Genomic DNA, 17,947 nt, shown 5'->3' on the forward strand with positions numbered 1-17,947 from the left:
ACAAAGAAGAGAGAAAGTGATTCATTATCTCATTCCTGTTAATGACTATCAGATGCATTGCTTAATTAGGGAATGGCCATTGTAGTGGGAAGAAGGTCATATGCTTTGCCACAAATCTTTTTGCTCTGAGTTTAAGCCCTCCATAATAGTGCATGTACTGAATACAACAAGTACTCTAAAAATAAGGTATCAGCATCTCTGATCATTTGGTATGCATTAATTATCAAAGATGGCTATATTTACCAGTCACCCAACTTGATACTTGCAACATTGTTTTAAACACCATGAAGGCTAATTTAAATCCACTCTGCTTCAATATGTGAGAGCTGCATATACCAAGAACTTATGACACAACGTAAGTGGCTTTATTAGCAAGAACAGGACTGCATTTAGTTTTAGAATCACTCTGACTCTTCAATTTTCATTTTAAGTAACAAGAATGCAGAAGAAGTCTAGTACTGACAACATCTTGTCACATGGGAGAATCTGTTTCATAGATAGCAGAGACTGTTATGATCAGTAGCTTTTTGGATTCTGATGTAAAAGAATTTGTGGTAGTGTTAAGTACTTCTTAGTGACCAATTTGTGGAGTGATACTTGGCATTGTTGAAGATAAATTTAATGTGCAGGTGCTAATATTGTTCTCTAACTGTATATTGTGAGGACCATCTTCCAGATGGTGGAGGAGGAGTCAAGAGTAAAAATGCAACAAGAGTGAAGAAATAAACCTATATTCTTAAATTCAGACTGGCCTAATATCCTGAGTCACTGACTTGGAGAGAAGAGCTCCTGTGTCATATGGCCTTTAGTAGGGTAGTGGGCAGTGGAGCAAAACTCAATTTCATTGTTAGGTCCATTAAAATAAACAGACTAGCTCAGAGTTAAAAGTTTTCACCTCCTATAATATGACCTTGTACTGAATAATATAACAATATTCATTTGACTGCATTATCTCAGAACAGATTGACTCATCCATGGCCAAAGGCTAAATGCGTTACCAAAATTAAAACATAAGAAAGAGTATTCTGAAATTCAGCTTGGGTTCTTTTCTTCTTCTTTTTTGTCGGTTTGGGTTGTTTTTGTTTTATTTTTTGCTAAGAAAATTACAGAAAACCTTGGTTTAAATGGCAGAGTTCAAATACTTTACTTGGAGAGGAAAAAAAATATAGGGACATAATTTAAATTGACCAAATACCCTTAATTATTTATATGGAGAGAGAACAGCGCCTTGTCATCTGCTGTTTAACCAGGAAGTGCTAAATCAAACCGGTGCTTGCTTCTGGTCCTATCTAAAAACAAACTCACACCAGCACCAGCCACAGAAGCTTCAGGTTATTTCTTACAACAGGTCACAACCCCTTATGAAGTGACCAGGCAATGGGTAATACAATTAAAGCAGCAGAAAAAAATCTCTTCAGGTTATCTATTCCTTCAGAGTAAAAAATTAGTGAAAATTAAAACATAAGAGGAAATACAACTCTAGATTTTGGTTTACATTTACTTCAGAAGCCACAGGGAACCTGAAAAGCATAATAGAAGATCTAAGGACTATATCTAGGGGGTATTTTTCTTTTTTACCTTGTTTCAGAGACTGTAGGAAAGTGGTTGGTCTTAGAAATCTGCAAAGAAATAGGTTTGGGAGGAATTTCAAAGACTGTACGAAACTTCTTCCCCTAGGACTTTTTAAAAGTGTTTTCCCCAGTAGTGTGGTGTCTTTTATAAAAGCAAACGGAGGGTGGGAGGGAAAAAGGGATATTGTGCAGTTCTAGAAATATATCGTCAGCATTCACATTCAGGAATTCAGATATTACTTATTAGATTATACATTTTATTGTAAGGCAGTTTCATGATTAGTTTATAACCTGAAACTCAGCTTTGGTATATGCTGAATCCTATGGGGGACTTGGGAGATTTCAAAATATTTTTAATGCTAGCCTCTAAAAATGCATTGCATTCACGCTCTCACGCTCTCCTACTCTCCCACTTGCTCTCCCTCTCGCTGTCTCTCCTGCTCTCCCTCTCGCTCCCTCACTCTCTCTCCCTCTCGCTTTCTTGCTCTCTGACCTTTTACTGTGAAAATAAAAAATAAAACAAAAAGGAATACTTAAAGATCACTTTTAAGGGTGGTGAAGTTTCTTTCCCTAACTGTACTTGGTAGTATTTTGTAGTTTGTATTTTTTTAGAACAAACACACAACTAGCATATCAAACAGAAATTGGATAATATGCTCTACCTTGCTGTTTGTAGAAAAGTACTTACATCTTAAAATAAATAATAGCAGCACCTTATGCACTGCAGTTTAACAAGTGACAAGTAACAGTTTAGCAAGTAATGTGATGTGACAACTACTGGTAAAAGTAACAGACAGTACATCTCTTTTGCTGAAAATGGATGTGAGAAGCTATGAATACTTCTAAAATATTTAGACATGAAAGGTATACATATGTATGTTTTATTGTGCTGTCCTTCCTTGGGGAAATATCTGAGGTTACCTGCTTTTTAACTGGCCACCTTCTGGTGGACCACCATCCTAGGAGAAGAGAATTAGGCAGGATTTTTGTTGGAGCAGTGTTGCGCCTCAGTCAACAAGAACAATAACTGCTGATCAATAGCATGAGATACTTTATCTCCTACTGGCCAAGTGAAGTATTGTTGGATAACTAAATTTATACCACATATTTAAGAGTTACACTTGCTTTGCTCCTTCAGCTCTGAAAAAGAATGCTTTACATTTGAAAGTTTGTCTAATGTTATTCAAACTTTACAGCTGGTCTAATAAATATATCACCCAAAAAAATCCAGGCCCCTAGTAATAACAGTCAGACCAAACAGTTGGGAGCAATATTGTAATGACTGTAATCCAGAACAACATATCTCTCCTCAGTTGTTAATGTTTGAAAAATGTGTAAGAAAACAGGGAAAAAGTAAGCTGGAGAATACAAACAGTCCTTACAGATAGTGATGTGTCCTGATTATCGATTTGTACTGCTATAGGCATAGCATTTAAAATATTATAATACAGAAGGAATATGTGAGTGACTGTTTTGGTTTTTTGGTTTCTCTTATCAGCATAGGAAAATGTCACATATGTGAGTAGCTATTTTGCTTTTCCTTACTGCAACTCTAGTTTCCTATTCTTTGAAAATATGTATTACGCACATACCCTAATAATATGCAGAGCAACATACCACACCAATCATTTTCAGCTAATTTTCTCTCATTTAAAAGCAGGTAAGTCATTATTGAGATAATCTTGCGTGTTGTTAACAGATATAAGGCAGATGAGATCAGGATGTAGTATTTTATCTTACATAGACACCTTGGTTTGTTAATTACAAGAATGAGGTCGCCCTACAGTACATGGGGCTAGTGCATATAATACTTTAATAGTCAGTGTTTTGAAATTTTCAAACAACTGCATCAGTATGTATGATCTGCCTTTCTTGCCTTTTCCTGGAATTAGTTTCTTCTAGCAAAGAGGGAATAACACATGCCAAAGATACTGCCTAAGAGATTGTTCTACTTAATGCTATTTTTACTAAGTCACACAGGACATTTTACAAAATTAGGCTCTCCAAACTGAGTTTCACACAATCTCTCATCCCCACACATCCATACACACATTAAATACTGTACATATAGACTATTAATGGTATAACTTCCACCACATCCTAAGATGATAGATTCACAGAATATAAAGAGAACTAGAACAGCAGTAACTCCATCAGTAAAAAACGTAAAATGAAAAATGAGATGGAATTTGGTTGTGCAGCCTGTGCCATCTTATAGCTGCTGACTATTTCTGGTACATTATCTGCTAGCTCTATGGTCAGCTCCTGATCTGAGTTCCTGGAACACAGAAGCTAGAGAAAGCAGTTTTGGTCATTTAGCAGAGGGTGCTATCCCCCGGATCCTCTCAGGTTTCCCCTGGGAACCACTGGCTCATCCTGGTGTGCAAGAGCTCTGTTCTGTCAGATGTTTCATCTTTAAAAAAAAATATTAAACAAAGGACCTGAACATAACTCCCAGCTTTTGTAATTACCATCTGTCCACCTCAATTTTCCTTGCAATCTCAGCTGAGTACAACATTCTCTTCTTCACAAAACTACTATACTCATAGATTCATAGATTATAGAGTTGGAAGGAACCCAGTGTATCATGTCTGACCCACTCCCCCTGGCAAAAAAGAGGACCAAGGTCAGACGACCTCAGCCGGGTGATTGTCAAGCCTCCTCTTGAAGACTTCCAACTTAGGTGATAGCACCACCTCTCTTGGAAGCCCATTCCAGATTCTGGCCACCCTTATTGTAAAAAATTTCTTCCTAATGTCTAATCTAAATCTGCTCTCCACCAGCTTGCACCCATTATTCCTAGTTATTCCCTGAGGCGCTCTGATAAACAGCACATCCCCAATTCCCTGCTTTCCTCCCCTGATAAATGTATAGGCAGCCACAAGGTCGTCCCTTAGCTGTCTTTTGTATAGGCTGAAGAGATCCAGATCTCTCAATCTCTTATTGTAGGGTCTTTCACAGAGACCACTAATCATGTGGGTGGCCCTCCTTTGAGCGCTCTCCAGATCCTCCGTGTCCCTCTTGAAGTGCAGTGCCCAAAACTGGACACAGTACTCCAACTGCAGCCTGACTAGTGCCGCATAGAGGGGGAGCATCACCTCCCTCGATCTGTTGGTCATGCATCTGCTAATACATGACAAGGTGCGATTGGCTTTGTTGATGGCCTCGATACACTGTTGGCTCATGTTCATCTTGGAGTCAACTATGATTCCAAGATCTCTCTCGGCCTCTGAGCTGCTGAGGAGGACATCCCCCAACCTGTAGGTGTGCTGGGATTCCTCCTTCCTAAGTGGAGTACCTTACATTTATCTTTGTTGAATTGCATCCTATTACATTCTGCCCATTGATGTAACCTGTCCAGGTTGGACTATGACTGTTCCCTGCCCTCTGGTGTGTTAACTTTGCCCCATAATTTGCTATCATCTACAAACTTGGAGAGGGTGCTTAACACACCCTCATCCAAATCACTGATGAAGATATTAAATAGTATCATCCCAAGGACCGAACCCTGTGGGACCCCACTGCCCACCTCCTTCCAGGTTGAAAATGACCCATCAACCACCACTCTCTGGGTGCAGTCCCCAAGCACAGTTAGTTACACTTGACTGTGTAGGTGTCCGTTCCACAGCCCATTAGCTTCCCTATGAGACTAGAATGCGAAACTGTCGAAGGCCTTCCTAAAACCCAGGTAGATGACATCAGCCTCTGCTCCTGTGTCAAGGCAGTGTGTGACCTGGTCATAAAAGACTATAAGGTTTGTCAAGCAGGATCTACCTGCAACGAACCTGTGCTGATTTCCATTCAGCATCGTTTCCCCCATGAGGCTTTCATAAATACGCTCTTTGATTTTTTTTTTTTTTTTTTTTCCCTAGTATTTTCCCAGAGATAGAAGTAAGACTGACTGGCCTAAAGTTACCTGGCTCCTCCCTTCTCCCCTTTTTAAAAATGGGCACCACGTTGGCCTTTTTCCAGTCCTCAGGGACCTGTCCAGAGCACCATGAGAGCTCGAACAGCCAATGACACTGGCCAATTCCTTCAGCGCTCGTGGATGGAGGTCATCTGGGCTGGCTGACTTGTACCCATCCAGCCCTTCCAAGTGCTCTTTAACTAAGTCAGCACTAGCCTTTAGCAGTCTGGTGCCTTTTGAACATCTGTCTATGTTTAAGGTGGGAGGATTGTCTTGGTCAGTATTAAGGAATACTGAAGTGAAGAACTCATTGCTCTTGAACTATATGTTATTAGCCACTATCAAAAAGTTACTGCTTTTCAGTTGCAGATGAAAAGGTGCTTGCAGTTTGGGTTGAAAGGAATAATTGTGTGTTTCATTGAATACCCCATGCCAAATATCTACAATATCCATATTTTTCCCATAATTACATGTAGAATAGTAGGTTTTACACTACTACCATCACTCCATACTCTTAAAAGTAAGAAATAATTTATGGTGCCTTCTATATATAAATATAATGTAGTTGATGCTCATTAGCAGCAACGTCTGGTAAGAGCAACAACCTGGGGTATGTTTCCTTTGCATTATATTCTGATGACACTCTCTATAATTGCAACAAACACTCAGGAGCACTGGAACATCAGCAACACGTCAGTGCCCTGTTAACAGGCATTGATTGTACTACTCCTTTTCACCATTCTGAATGGTGTAAGTCACTTATGTAGTAGTAAGCACTAATTCTAACTCTCTTGGAATCCTAAACGTAATATTAAATATTCTCTTGGGACCATGAATATCTCGCTATACAATGAAAAAAAATCCCAAACTTTTAATTCTGCCATATGAACAAAGAACATGTCACCTTGGTTACTATTTTTGTCAAGATCAACTGCTCCAAATCAAAGGTTCTTTGTTTTCAGATATTTCTAAGATGTGACATTACAGTATTTCTGAACTGTCAGCATCCATGGTAGGGCTTGATCCAGGGATCAGAAGGTCAAGGGGTGAAAAAGCGAGTAATGTTAGAATGACTGTCAATCAAGCAATCATTCTGTAAACCAGCAGACAAAAGCTTGTAAGAAACCTGGCTCAAACTATTGGTATTGTAGTATATAGAGGCACCAGTCATAATTATAGCCCTTTATGCCATGTGCTGTACAGATGTAGAATAGAAGAGAGCCCTGAAGAATTTGCAAACTATTTAAGTTTCAGTAACACAAGTAGATGTAACAAAGAATCAGGAAGGCCTGGGGAGAGGCAACTAAGAAAACAGAAAATCAAATTAATGTTTATATATGCCAGTGATGAGCACTACTACCTGGTTTCAAGTCGGTCACTTCAGCAGGGCAGGGGGAGGTTATAAATTATAAGAAAAACGTACATAAGGGTGATTCACCCTTGTCACACCAGAAATCAAGCCTGAGAATAGATTTGAAAGAAAGCATAGTGGCTTTCCCGACTAGTTGAGAGAAGGTGAAAAAAGAAAACCCAAAGGTCCATTTGGAATAAGCAGACAAGTAAGCATGGGAGGATAGCATCAGTGTCAGAACAGATCAAAGGCAGAAAATAAGGGAGGACTCTATTACAAAATTATGAAGTAGTGAGATACAGTGATGGATTTATTCTAACTTGGTGAGACTGGACGGGACAGAAATAAGTCTGTTCCAAATACTTTGCTATAGCAGTGTTTTTTAAATGGATCTGTGAAAAATGAGATGGCAATTGTCATGAAGACTAGGCAGGAGGAGGTTGCATAACAATGACAATGACATCTGATGGGGTGTTGGGAGTGTGGACAGAAATAAAAGTTTGGATTTTTAGGAATGTTACTGCGTTAATTTGATATCTTCCCCTTTTAATGCATCACATTCATTAGCAGAAGAACACTAATTGGAAAAAGATTTTTCTTACTAAAAAAAGTGCATTTCTATACCTTTCTTATCATTTCATCATGTGTTGGCTAAGTAATTGTCTTCTAGGTAAACAATAGCATTTAAAACTATATGTGAGACCAAAGAAACCAGGTAGTCTTATAATTAGAGAATGACTCTTAAATAGCTACGGGAAAACAATATAAAAAAAATCTATTGTATGAAGAACAGCGTGAATAGCTTGCCACCTGTTCACCAGAGAACCACCAAAACTGACTCTCTCTCTCGCTCTCTCGTTCTTTTTTAATCCTAATATTAGGTGAAGTGATCCTTAGTAGAGAGGTATTTCACCATATTAATTTGAAGTAAGGCAGAAGGCAAGGTCCATAGCAGCCGGCAAAGTAAGCTATTGCTTATGAACGCTTTTGTCTCTCTGAACCAGTTAGTCTCTAAGGCTAGGTACAGACATTCAGAAAGCCTGCAACAGAATCAAAGTTACATGGTTCTCTGTAAGCGGTGTACTATAGACAGGTAAAACTATAGTTCTAAGGCTTTTTAGACTCAAGACACCCCTCGGAAAATGCTAACCTACACCCCTGTAACATGGAAGATATCAAATTCAGCTGTTTGAAATGGAAACTGTACAACATGAAAAAGAAAGAAGCCAAACTCAACAGCGACACATGGCTACAATCTACACCCCCGTAATCCTTAGCTTTCACCCTCTCTGCTTTTTTTGGCCTTTGAAAAAACAATAGAGCAATTCTTCTATTGCAAAAAACTCAGGGGGTGCGTCCAGATGAGCACGGTTGTGTGGTATGTGGTGCCACAAATACATTTGCACCACCACACCGTACAATCCAGTTCTCCACACTGTAAGGGCATGATGCCCAAGTTTGCCCTGCTCCAGTTTCTTTTTTCCTGTGGGTTTTTTTGACCCCTGGATATAAAAAATCCCAACAGATTAAACAAAACGAAACAGAACAGCTCATGCTCAAGCAGCATGTGCTGCTCAGAAGCAGAGCCGGGCCATCTGGAGTCGCGCTGCATCTGCTGACCAGGCTCCACCCAGCAGGATCTCAGCAGCTACTGCCCCGGGAGGCCCCCAGAACCCTGGGTAAGCCTGCTAGGGCCAGCCCAGTGCTGGCAATGTGCACCACTGCTAGTTGTCCCAGGGAACCAAATGTCCACACATGTCTGGAAGAACCCAGAGAGACTACAACAGGTCATAAATGTTTTTAACACTGGATTCCTATTTGAAATTTCTAGGTTTATTTTGCTAATATTGTGCAGCATGCCATAGCACCCTTAAAAGGATCTCACAAAGGGGCTCTAAGGTATTACTTTGCCTTGCCTTCTGCCTGGTCCTTACTGGAATATGACAGGAATTTGAATTCTCTGAACAGCAGTTTATTTTGTCAGAATGCTTTAATTTGGTCCTAGATTGGAAAGAATGTAAGTTTTTAATCTTTACAACATTTGACCAAAAGAGCCAGTAGGCCAAATTCATAGCAGGAGGCTTCCAATTGACCCCTTCCCATATCCTTTAGGTCAGAAGTCACTAGTCTATCTCTTACTCTAGGGGAAAAAAAATACTTTCCATTTTTTTTTAATTAGAAGGCAGGATTTTACAAGAAATGCTGTAAATCAAATAATTTCCCAAACACCCTGACCGCCTATGAACTGGTAAAATGAATTGGTGTGAGGCACCTACATGGACTAGGACCCATAAAACCAGCTTAAGTAATCAGGAACTGGTTTAAGCCTGTAACACAACAGATGTTCAATGCACATAAACCAGTTTGAAAACAGCTGAAGCTGGTTTGCGATAAACCTGGTTGAATGTAGTATCAAACTTAACTGATTTGGCTCAAACCAGTTTATGCAGTGTCTGTCCCAGATCCCTTGCTCATTTAAGTTAAAACAGGCTCCCATAGCATCCCAGTATGCTCTCTGGGCTGGGTGGGACTCTCTGCTTCACAGTAGGGCTGGCCCCTCCCCTCTGCTCTGTGGCTGTGGCTCCAGAGACTGGGCTGCTCTTCCCCTCCCCCTCACCACTCCCTGCTAAGCAGGAATTCCCCACTCCCCTCTGCCTTCCAGAAAGGTGTCTGTTTAATAGCTTGCAGACCACATGCTGGCTATGGTCCATGCTGAATCAGCAGGTAGAATCCACAGACAGAATCAACAGGTAGCTGGTAATGTTCCTTTTTGGCGTTTATCACCCCATTAAGAAAACAACAGAGGGACATTACTACTACAGCTACTTGTTGATTCTGCCTGTTGAGTCTACCTGTTGATTGCATGTGGTCTGCTAGCTAATACACAGATACTTCCACAGCAAGGCAGAGAGGAGGTGGGAATTCCTTCTTAGCAGGGAGTGCTGAGGGGAGAGGAGGAGCAGCCCTCAGTCTCTGGACCTGCATCCAGGGATCAGAGGGGAGGGGCCAGCCCTGCTGTGGAGCAGAGAACCCCACCCAGCCCAGAGAGCCTGCCAGGATGTCTGGATTATCTTAAACCATCAAGGGGTCTGGGACAGACATTGCATAAACTGGTTTGAGCCAAATCAGCTAAGTCTGATACTACATTCAACCAGGTTTATCTCAAATCTGTTTCAGCCATTCTCAAGCTGGTTTATGTGCATTGAACATCTATTCTGTTACAGGTTTAAACCAGTTTCTGATCACTTAAACTGGTTTATGTGTAATATCTGTCCCTAGCCTTTAAGTGACCCTCCATCCCAAATAATCACCCACCCCTGATCTAAGGGTATAAACGGACATTGCATTTGTCATGGGACAAAGCCTTTTTCCCAGGACCATACAGATGTACATGTCCATTATCCCACTTCAAGGCCCTCTGACGTGTGCCAGATAAAATACACTAAAACTTTTCCCAGGACAATTTGTTGTGCATTTATTGTGGTTCATTCTAGAGGGAAGCCCATCAGGCTATGTGCTTTCCTTGACTACCTTCTAGTGAAAGAAAAACAATGCAACTTAGAAAAGTAGAATGAGTAAAGGACCATGCTGCATCAGTTTTAATTTAGGTCAAATCCCAGCATAATCAATTCTAAGTAAAATGTGATATCTGTTTATAGCCAAAATTAAAACTGTAATATTTAAGGTCAGTTTCTGTCTGTCATATTTGCTCCCTAGATACAGAATCCATTTCTTCTTCATAAATGGACCTGTGCTTGTTAGCAGGCAAGAGATGTAGTTTTCTTCGTATCTAAGGCCCTCTTCTGAAGAAGGAAATGAGGCTGAGCAGCTTAGAGTTTGTAGTGGGATAAGAGAGGGGAAAAAAGCATACCACCCCCCCCCAGCATTATATGAGGCCTTGTGAAGACTGGTTTATACCGCCAGTGAAATAAAATACCTTTTGTTAGTTTTCTATAAAATTGTGCCCTTGAAGCTCCATCCAGGGATCAAAGGGGAGGGGCCAGCTCTGCTGTGAAGCAGAGAGCCCCACCCAGCCCAGAGAGCATGCCAGGATGCTGGGGGAGTCTGGTTTGTCTTAAACCAGCAAGGGGTCTGTGTTGTGGTTTGAAACTGATTCATGTGTAATGTCTGTCCCTAGCCCTTGTGTTTATTATGAAGCCCTGGCCCCCAATTTAGTTCACAGGCGTGAACGTAATCATTTGTCCCCAGATCTATTAGAAATGTTAGGGATTCTGTACTATCAACGTAGGGGTTTTTTGGATCAGAACAAATTTTAATAAAATATTTCTTAACATGCCAAAATCACATTCCTAAAGATTTCCATTTAATCTAAATGAAACCTCACTGTCTGGTCCATTAAACTAGTTCCTAGTAATAAAACTTACAAAATCATGCTCTGAAAGCCAGAGTTCCTGCAGCTGTCTCCTAATAATGTTGTTGATACTATGACTATCAGGATATAAAACAGTAGTAATTTTTAAAAAAATCAGTAATTCCTAATAATTACCACAGGAAATCATCAGTTATCTGTGGAAATAACTTGGAGCATTCTAAGCTATTTCAAGTATTTGTACCCTCCTTTTATAATTATACATGATATCTATTCCAGGTCCAGTTATTTGTGACAAATATTGACTCTTTACAGGAGACCAGAGTAACACTTTAAATAAAGGATAGAATCAGTTTCCATAAACATTTTAGCTGCAAAGGTAGGATAATTTCTTACTCTAAGAATAGGGAGACCATCTTGTATTTCAATGTAGATCAAGTTGAGTTTGAAAGATATTTTAAATCTAAATCACTCCAGAGAGATCAAGTAAAACTGAGAACTTGATGAGAAGAGATTTTTAAATTGACATATACCCCAAGAGGCAAATTTTATCAAAAAGCTGTTTGAATCTTTGAACAACTATTATCTAGAAACTCTTAAAGTATATTAAGCTACTGTAATTTCACAAAGAGAAGTAAACCACAAGTATTGAAAGCTTTATTCAGCCAAACTCCCACTGACATCTTTCAATCATTTTTGGATTGGGCCCGTTATATATAATGCGTGTGTAATGTGGATCATATGCATGTGTATCCACACGTGTACACACACACATACACATATATACATGTGCATGCACACACGTCATGTGTATCATGGAGACTCTTATTGACTGACAGATAAAACTGGGAATGTTCAAACCATGCAATTGTTTCATTTTTAGCCTTCTTGGCTAGGGACAGATATTACAAAAGCCTGATCCTAAAATGATTCAATCTTTGCAGGTTAGTCTAACTTGGCTAGGCTGAACCACTTTGTAACCAGACAGACATTCTCTATCAGAAAATTAATGCATATGCCTGCAGTAGCTCAGGCTAGAAGTATGGGGGTGCTACAGCAGCCCTCCTTTTCCTTTCCAGAGTGCTGAGCTGAGGGGGGATGTGGCCAGGCCCAGGCAAGACTTCTGATTAGGGAGGTCTGCCTGCACCATCCCAGGCTTTCCCCTGCTGGATGCTCAGTGTGCAGGAGTGCTGCCAGCCTTCATCCCCCTGCTTGCACTCTGAGGCAAGGAGTGGGGTAACCATTTAGTGCATGCATCTCTTGATGATATGGAGTGACGGGGGTGGGGTAGGGCAGGGGGAAGCCATGCAGACCCTGCTGTACCTGGAATCTCTGCCAGAGCTCCATCCAGGGATCAAAGGGGAGGGGCCAGCTCTGCTGTGAAGCAGAGAGCCCCACCCAGCCCAGAGAGCATGCCAGGATGCTGGGGGAGTCTGGTTTGTCTTAAACCAGCAAGGGGTCTGTGTTGTGGTTTGAGCCAAATCAGCCTGATACTACATTCAACCAGGTTTATCTCAAACTGCCTTCAGCTATTTTCAAACTGGTTTATGTGTACTGGGTGTCTGTTCTGTTACTTGTTTGAACCAGTTTATGATCACTGAAACTGATTCATGTGTAATGTCTGTCCCTAGCCCTTGTGTTTGTTTCCCTTCCTTTCCTCTTCATAATATTGACGTCTTTTTATCTTTATGTATTATATATTATTTTAGTGGAAGATATTTTCTCAAGTAATATTGTAGCCAGGATTGTGGGAAATGGTATTACTGCAAGCAAACTCTATGTATAGTTTCACACTCTTATCACAGAATAGCTGCACATTTCAGTTAAGGTTATAAGCAGTAAAATAAAGTACTGCCTTTCAAATATTGTTAGTCTGTAGAGGTAATATTTGATTGAGATGAATGCTTTTAGTTCATGCCTCTTTTAGGCCAGATCTTGAAATCTGTTGCATGAAGCCTGGGTAAATGGGTGCCATGCAGTGTATCCAAGATGAACTGACAGAGAAAAGACAGGAGCTTTGTGCATTTAAGTTGTATTGCCATTTTACAGCTACTAGTACAACCCTTGTTATTTCTTGGTGTAGGGGCCTATGTGCTCCAGATATTCGGTGGGGTCCCAGAGAATCTTTTGTTCATTTCCCTTCCCTGCTGCTCACATAAGTGTACTCTCTCTCTGTCGCTTTTCTCTTCCATGTTTAAATCCTTTTTTAAAATTAGAACTTAATGAAAGTTTAGTAAGTATGGAGGTGAGTTAGCATGCTCAGCCATGTATTGGCCCATCATGTTCTGAAACCCATCTTCACAATCAAAAAAGGGAGAAAAACAATCCCTTTTTTATATGAAAACTTAACTGTAGCAGAAATTAATGGAGCTACATTCAAAGTAAATAAGAAGTAACCTACCCACTTCCACTAACCACCTAATAGTGAGAGGGATGGAGTGGCCAGTTTGCATACAATAAAAACCTACCTGAACATAAATTGTTGTATTCCAAATCTGTCAGTTAACACTTTAATTTACAGCCCCCTCAGTACCTCCTCACTGCTGCTTGATTTCACCAGGAGCAAAGGTGAAATCTGAGTACAGCAGCATGGTGGGAAGGACCTCTTCTCACAATGTTCATTACCGAGACAGAATCAGAAGTTACTGGCAAGCTTGTTTGAAAGCCTTTCCTTGGGAAATGCCACGCTTTATTTCCAAAGCAAAAAGGTCCAAATAAGTTCGATGATCTTCTGAGGTCTCTTCCAGCCATAATGTCTATGAAGTTCAAATAAGCATGTGAACTTTGAATGCTTAACTACATTCTCTGAAACCTGTCCATTACCACAGTATGTAAACAGTTTGGATTACTGAGACATATCTGTGTAAGAGACAGAAGTTGTTTTTTTAACTTTCTCTTCCCCAGCTTGTTGTGCCTTTTCTGGCTTTTCTAGCACAATTTTACTCACTATTCTCATGCTAATTACCACTGTTAGTATTACCTCTTCCGCGCAGTAAACCCAGCTTGCTTCATGTACTGAAATGCTTTCTCTTTTGGTGCTGGACTGCAGCCTGTTCCACAGTATTTTAAGCCTTATTTGTTTTTTTTAGAAATCTTGTTTAAAAAGCTCAAGGCTAGTTTTCCTCTTTTGACACAATCCCCTAAGATTCATGTAACTTTAAAATGGCAACTTAGCATGGATGCCATTGTCAGTTGTCATTACTAAAAAGATGGTTGCTTCTGTTACAAGTATTCTGTCTCTGTCATTTTTTTGAAATAATATTGAGGTACTGAAAACAGAAAGCATTTCATTTCTTTTTTTCCACTGAATAGTGACTGACATGGCACTGTGTTGATCTTTTAAAAAGAATTTTTACTTTCATTGTATTCGTGCATTAAATTAAGTGTTCATATCTGCAGAATAAACTAACACCTTATAAATATTACTGTGTTTAATTAGCAGTTCGGTATTTGAGTTTTTGCTGTTACGGATGTCTAAGAATGATTAAATGTGTAATAGAGAACAAAAGGAACATTGATGTGAACAAAGATACTGTTAGATAAAGATAAATGTTATGTTCTACACGTTATTCTTTTTAAAATATTTTAATTACTTTTATATTCTGTCTGACTGAGTAGCATTTTGGCTTTTTCCTCGCAGTTCAGTTTGTATTTTAGTCTTTCAGAACAACATCTTATAGCAACGTTTTATCTGTAGAATCTTTCAGTTCTAGTCTCAGCAGTATACATAAAACAAGTATTCTCTGCTGGGGTGGTCACAAAAGGGAAATCAGGTAAAACAATGTTTGAAGGCAAAATCTATTTAGACATCCTGTATTTTAAATCTTATTCATTCTTCAATGTCTTGTGCTATTGTATAGTTGGCAGAACACTTCTAGGGTGGGAGCTTTGGCACAGATTTTGCTAGTGCTCTAAACTAAGCTGTTAAACAGCAACTGGGTGCTAAAATAGGCATTACGCTGGAAGTGACCTTACAATTGCATGTATACAGATTGTGGGGAAAAAAGGCAGTCCTCCAAATGCTGCATGTTGTATATCATAGAATTATATGCCTAAATGGGTATAGAGGGGGCATATGTGTTTCTTAATGTTCTGTTTTTAATTACTAGTGGCAAACATTTCTTTTGCTATTTTTAGCATTTCAGGATTTTTGTTGTTGTTGTTTGTTGTTTCAAGCTTTTTATAAGCCCTTAGCCATCCCAACTACACATACTTTTTTATTGATTAGGTGGTAGTAATGGATCCTTCACTGCTGCATAGAAATTTAGAAATATTAGTTATACTCCTGGAAACAACAGTGGAAAGGTAAATGTGGTAGTTGTAATCTTAGCAACCTCCCATGTGCAATCATAAACATTAATGACAGTTAATCTCAGGTGGCATTAAATGTAAAAGGGGTTTTCTGACCAAGAAGCAGGTGGTATGCCATATTCTTTTATAATAGCCCCATAGAATGCTTTATGAACCGTCATCAGGCCAGAGAGAAGGAATAGCTCATCTGCGCATGGACACTTCAGTTCTTCATCTTCATCTTCTGCTTTACAAGTTATAGAAAGGAGCTGTGCATTTAGCACAGAATAAAAAGCTAATTCTTGAGTTTATGAGCCCTAAGAAAATCACAAGTGTGGTTGGTGCTGGCAGAAATCCCCTATACAATTGAGGTATAAATGATGAAAAAGTGGAGACAAAGGATATAGATAAAATGCTACAAAACTGCAATTCATAAAATAGATGTGACACCATATTCTAGCCCATATTCTGAAACACTGAGTTAAAACATATTGCTGGTCACAGGGGTAGAGTTGTTCAGACCTGTGGAGTCCCAATAATGGGCAGGAGAGAGTGGAAGGAATGGCTGGGGGATTTGTTTGTCAGTTCAGTCCTTTCAGCTAGTTGGCACAATTTGTCAGAGACATGCGTGCAGATTCTAAGCTTCAGTTTGTAATATTAGAGGTTTATCTGACTAGCAAAATGCATAGGGAAAAGCAATAAAATATGTTCATTTTCCTGTTTCATAAAACCAGTACATAGTAAGATGAACAGCATTATAATTTAGAAATGGAAGTACGTTTACAGCTGTTTTATTTTTAAAGGCATGTTAATGAATTTGGTTCCAGCACTATTGTTATTGTTTGGCATTAATTAGTCAACAAAATAAGGTTTAAAATTAGTTTTAAATGCTTCTAATATGGTTCAAATGTTTAAAAAATACTTGGTGTTGATCTCTAGGCAACTAAGCATATAGGAAATAAATGTATAGAATTTAATGTACATGTTTTAGCATATTAGCAGAGCTGAAAACTGATTCCAACTCTTGCACAGGTATTTGATGGTGCTTCTCCATTGACTATAGTGGACTTATTCCTGATTTTTATGTTGGTGCATGGACTTTAAAATGTAGAGTAGCAGCTAATTAAAATCAATATAAAACTGAATATGAAAAATACCAATTTCCAATTCAGTGGATCCTGCAGCAATATTATTGTATGCTTGTTTTTTTAAATTCTTGAAAAGCATATTAAAATGAACTTTTCTTCCATTTACGTAATGTGTATAACTAAACTTCCTTCCTACTGTGAGACAGTTTCATTTATTGCTATTTGTAAACAGCTTAGTAAAGATGCATAGTGGATTGGTCTAGAAACTCCTTGAACAGTTTCTTTTGAAATAACACTACATACGTTAAGCTCAATTACACATCCAAACAGCCACAGCACACTTTTGGTAATTTATTCATTGATTTAACATAGTACCCAGAAGAGTCATGCCTGCTGTCAATTTTGTAATATATTATGTTTTAAATATACTCATGCTCACCCATGCACGCCATTAAGGTGTGCATAAACCTGTGTTTTTCTCTCTTGACAGCTATAAATGTTTGTTATTATTACACAAAACATATGTTCATGTTGTTTTTGTCTAAATTATTCTATCTGGGGCTATAAAGTTTTAATGTTATTAGTTGCCCTTAGAATTTTAATGTTTCACTGCTGTAACCTTCTTAGGATTTCTCTGCAATTAAATAGAAACTATTTCAGTACAGCCTGAAAGAACAATATATTTTATACAAATAATAAAAAAAAAAAAAACCTTCTTGCTCCATTTTCTTTCAGTGCAGTGAACTGTTTACTTGACTGGGTTCTGTATACAGAAATCTTACCTATAGTTTTTTCCTGTGCTGAACAGTGTTACTATTTTCTTCAGTTTTCTCGAAGAAAATTGAGCTGCAGCAATTTAGCATATTAGATACATACTTGAAGTCAATAGTTAGTTATCAGATGTTCCTCGCTGCCCCTCCACCCATTAGAGTAGCTCTAAATAGAATAAGAAACATTGGTCAAACCAACCAATGTACATAATATAAGAACAGAAACTTTATAAGGCACTATTCATTTTTATTTTGAAAAATCACATGAAGGAATGTCGCCTGTGTTCCTTCCAAAATAGCAACTTTATTGACTATACAATAATATCATTGACACTATTCAGTTTGCAGACAGGGGGAAGATAGCTGTGAGTGACTTCAGAGAAAAGGAAAGGATCCGTGTTCTTTACTCTTAAATGTATAAACATGAAATGATGTTTCATATTGTGTGACGTTGTGTGTGGTTCTGTTTTAAAATTGTTCTTACAAAGCAAATAATGTATTAACAGAGTTATATGGGTGAAGAAACTGCTTTGGGATAAAGATAAACTAAATATCTGAAAAATGACTATTGAAATATTCCTTAAAATGCCTTAAAAGGGAACATTTATAATGGAAGGGGAGTTGGGGATTTACACTGAAA

At 38.9% G+C, this 17,947-nt stretch overlaps 1 protein-coding gene across 4 annotated transcripts in view; it reads left to right on the forward strand.

The window, feature by feature from the left end:
* Positions 1-17,947, forward strand: part of AKAP6 (A-kinase anchoring protein 6) — a 351,442-nt gene that overhangs the window by 137,882 nt on the left and 195,613 nt on the right. The window lies entirely within an intron of this gene.

Source organism: Crocodylus siamensis, chromosome 2 (assembly GCF_052110815.1).
Source record: "Crocodylus siamensis isolate JL-2025a chromosome 2, ASM5211081v1, whole genome shotgun sequence".
Lineage (NCBI taxonomy): Eukaryota > Metazoa > Chordata > Crocodylia > Crocodylidae > Crocodylus > Crocodylus siamensis.